The sequence below is a fragment of the Maniola jurtina genome, chromosome 14 (genome assembly GCF_905333055.1).
Source record: "Maniola jurtina chromosome 14, ilManJurt1.1, whole genome shotgun sequence".
NCBI lineage: Eukaryota > Metazoa > Arthropoda > Insecta > Lepidoptera > Nymphalidae > Maniola > Maniola jurtina.
The window spans coordinates 11,557,006-11,561,101 of NC_060042.1; the positions used below are offsets into that span (position 1 = coordinate 11,557,006).

The 4,096-nt window shown below is 33.6% G+C and overlaps 1 protein-coding gene and 1 long non-coding RNA gene across 2 annotated transcripts in view; both read left to right on the forward strand.

The window, feature by feature from the left end:
• LOC123872039 (adenylosuccinate lyase) overlaps window positions 1-4,096 on the forward strand; it is a 64,496-nt gene that overhangs the window by 749 nt on the left and 59,651 nt on the right. The gene's annotated exons all lie outside the window — the stretch shown is intronic.
• LOC123872046 lies at window positions 720-1,909 on the forward strand. Its single transcript, XR_006797402.1, has 3 exons — window positions 720-802; window positions 1,091-1,277; window positions 1,486-1,909. It is a non-coding gene; the product is annotated as an uncharacterized LOC123872046 (long non-coding RNA).

Below are 4,096 nucleotides of genomic sequence, written 5' to 3' on the forward strand. Positions count from 1 at the left end.
CAGAATTTTCTTCTCTTTCATTTGACATCCCACTCAATACAAAAGCAAAAAAGATTTTTGGAGATCCCTACTTTTTTTGATGTAACATCCGTTAGGTCATTAATTTTAAAAATAAAATTAAAGTTTAGCGTATAAAATACAGTCTATGTCACCCGGGCCTTTACAACGAATTGACACCTCATTCATCAAAATCGGCTCTGCAGGTCGATCGCGTAAAAATTGTCTCAATCTCACATCCAAAAATATCCTTAAGGATCGTTATCGTTACAGTCCTTATAACCGGTACCGCGTAAGCTTTTTCAGGATTGTAGCAATCGGTCGCAATCATGTAGCAATAGGTCGCAATCACGTGACTATCGATACTTTAGTGGTGGGTCATACTTATAATCCGACTAATTTGAATATCTATGGTAACCTAGCAATTTATACGGCCATAGTAGTCTTCCAAACTTGACTACGTTGTAGCTATTGAAATAAAGTATTACGAGTCTGTGCCCCGTGCCGCGGAATATGTGAATTTGTGGTTCTTCTAGGTTCATAGAGTATTGTTTATTTACACTTTTACGTTGAGTTGACTTTGTGACGAAACCTAATAAAGTAATTTAAAAGTCGAAACTAAAAAGGAAACTGGCACCCTACGGCCGCCTCTGTGAGGCAGCTTGAGATTCTGTTAGAAGTTGCTGAAAGCAACTCAAATATTGCACTCGGTGGGCTCGGTGAGCTCTTAATAATGGGAAGAGCTTTCCAGAAAGCTCAATTCTGTGGGGGCAGGGTGTATTAAACCTTCGTGGAGTGGAAGCGAGTAAGTATTCAAAACATATCGGCCACAAGCTCTATTGCGCTTTGTGGCAGATTTTTTAGTTTTAGCTGCATGTTGACCGTCTAATTTTGATTCAAAGAACTCTTGAAGAAATTTTGATTCAATCTCATAGTTTACTTTACCGGGACTCTAGTATGCTGCAATTATGATAATAATTTATAGTATAAACTGCCACTATAAAACTATGAATAATAGCAGTAGGTTCTATTCTATTGTCATATATTGTATTATAACCATTAAGAAAATAAGTATGTTTATTACTTTTCGAAGTATCGGATACTGCTTAAGAGCCCCACAAAAGGCAAGGCTGGAGACTTGCGACGAGCAGCCACTGGCACTGGAGGTGAACCAAATTTCAACACTTCTTTGACCCCTATCGAAGAACAATATAAGTATAATTGGGAACGTGGCAGTAGAGGGAGAACCCAAAATCCAGATTCCAATAAATGAATCATAGGTACTAGGGCAATTACACTTACTTTTGTTCAGTCTGAGTCTGTATATCACAGTTATTTTAAAATTCCACTGTAAGTTTTATAATTATACTGCAAGAGCTGTGAATTTTAAGTGGTTACTGTTACACAAAGGCATATTAAATTTTCAAAGAAATATTTAATAGTAGGTATTATGAATTTATGTATAAAATACTTTTATTTTATTTGTAGATTCCTGACCTGCCTACTCAACCAAGTACATCTACTGTACATCACCAATATGAGAAATCATTATTGATGAGCAGCTTAGTGACAACTATACAACAAACAGAGGAGCCTTCACAAATAGAAGCTACACATAACCGCTACATATTTCACTAGCATTAGAAGTTTCTCAGTCTGTCTATCATGTTGATACTGAGATACCAGAAGTTAGCACACCAACCAGCACACAACACCGTCAGCCTTTAAGAAGTAATAAACTTATCCAAATATATTTGAAACCTTTTCATAGCCATTGTTCACCTAACAACTAACATTTTTTTGAAATTCCATTAATAACAAGATATTAAGATAAGCCTTTATTAACTGAATTGAATTACATTAATGCTATGTACATAATATATTTCAAATAAATAAATAATATTTTAGTTTTTGACTGGTGTTTTATTTGTTTTCCTTTTTTCTGCTAGGATCTAAAAAAAACTTATTTAGTAATACAGAATAATAATCCATACTTACATACTATAATATTATAAATGCGAAAGGGTCAGACTGTCCGTCTGCTACCTTTTCACGACCCAAAAGTTTAACCGATTTTGATGAAATTTGGTACAGTTAGCTTATATCTGGGGGATGGATGATGGACATAGGCTACTTTTTGACCCGGAAAATCAAAGCGTTCCCACGGAATTCCTAAAGACCCATCCGCTTAACCGATTTGTATGAAATTTGGTACTGAGGTAGCTTGCGTCCCTATAAAATTGACACAGGCAACTTTTTATCCCGGTATAGTTCCTACGGGATATTTAAATACCCAAATCCACGCGGACCAAGTCGCGGGCATCCTCTATACAAGTTTTCTCTATTTTATCTTCTGATCTGTATAAGGGCACGCTTTTTTCTCTTGAGTTCAGCGTACATAATTGCCCTTGATGCCATAATTTTATTATAATATCTGCAAATAATTGGTATAGGCAATATTTATGTATGTAGGTACTTCTTACACATAAACACACAATACTTAGTTATGAAAACTAAACTACCTAAAATAGTAGATATGTACTATATTCCCACATGCTTATCACCATTATCATAAACAGAATTTACCCAGTCGCAAATTATTATTGAGTAGGTAGGTACACAAATCTTATGTAATACATATACCCTATGCAGCTAATTAATCCAAAAATGAAAAACTACAATAGTTTGGTGTTTTTACCAAGTTTTTACTACAAAATTCGCAGTTGAACTTGAATACACCAAACCTTTGGCGGCAAAGTGCAAACATACGAAAGTGTCAAAAGGTAACTTTAAATCTAAAAATTATTCTTTAATGATTTTAACATTATCTTACTTCATATAATAATCCTAATTGCTTTGTTAATTTGATAAATTATTTTAAAAAAGCTTTTTAAAATATTTTAACAAAAATATGAGTAGTAAAACGACTTTGGATACCACATATGTCACCGTAAATAACACCTCATGCCTTGTATCAATGAAAGCCTAGTTTGACATAACATTTGTCGCAGTCCTTTACGGATAACTTACTTCAAAAGTCTTACGTGGAACCAATTTTCAGTCGTGTTCATACAAAATTTTTATCGATAGTGTACTGCATCAATGTCAGAATTTTTTTAGTCCTCGACGGTCCTTTACGGACAGTCTCAATCATACGTGGAGCCAAAACCATGTTTTGACATTGATGCTGTTCTTTAATGATTGATATATGTTTTACGCGATCGACCTGCTGTAGTTTAGGCGCTAGTTACTAGCTCATACTGAATTTGTTGTATTCGCGATACTATACTTTATCTAAATACTTACTTCAAAACGTTTCGATGCGTCGAAAAAGTTGGTGGCCTTAAAACAGCTTTTTCTTTGGCCTTTAAATATTACCGCACTAGTATGATAATGAAAATTACCAATAGCTTTCTAGACTAATAACTGTGCCATAATATTTTTATCGCCCATGTAGAATTAGAAGGAAAACATTGTGAGAACCTGCACGCATGCATGTATGCTCAAAATGTTTTCCTTCACCGTTAAAGCAAGTGCTTATAATATTAAATTGCTTAAAACGGCCATAACATATATGTATTTATAGATGCGTCGAACCCCCGGCTTCTTGAATAGCAACCACTTCGTCTTAACCACTAGACTATCATGGCTTTACGGCAAAAATATTTTAGAATAAACCAATATAATAATACAACGAGAAAAAAACAAATTATGTACATTGTGCAAATATATATTTATTCATTAAAAACATACACTCAATGCATTATTATTTAATACTCATTACAATTACTTATGATGTTACTATCTTATCAAAAAACAACCGAGTCACAACATTTACATATTTTATAGTGTTTATATACATCGTTTAATATGTTACGCGGGTACCTCTAATCGAATACATATTATAAGGTAACATTAGCGCCGGGTTACATGTTAAGCAATTAAAAAATAAAACTAATACGAGCAGTAACTACACAGATTTTACCAAAACTCAAAAAAATAATACGAGCAAAGCCCATAACTAATCACCACATCAATACTTATTTTTTTAAATCGAAAAATAAAAAGCTTTTAAAATTTTCTTTTTCTATGATTTTAC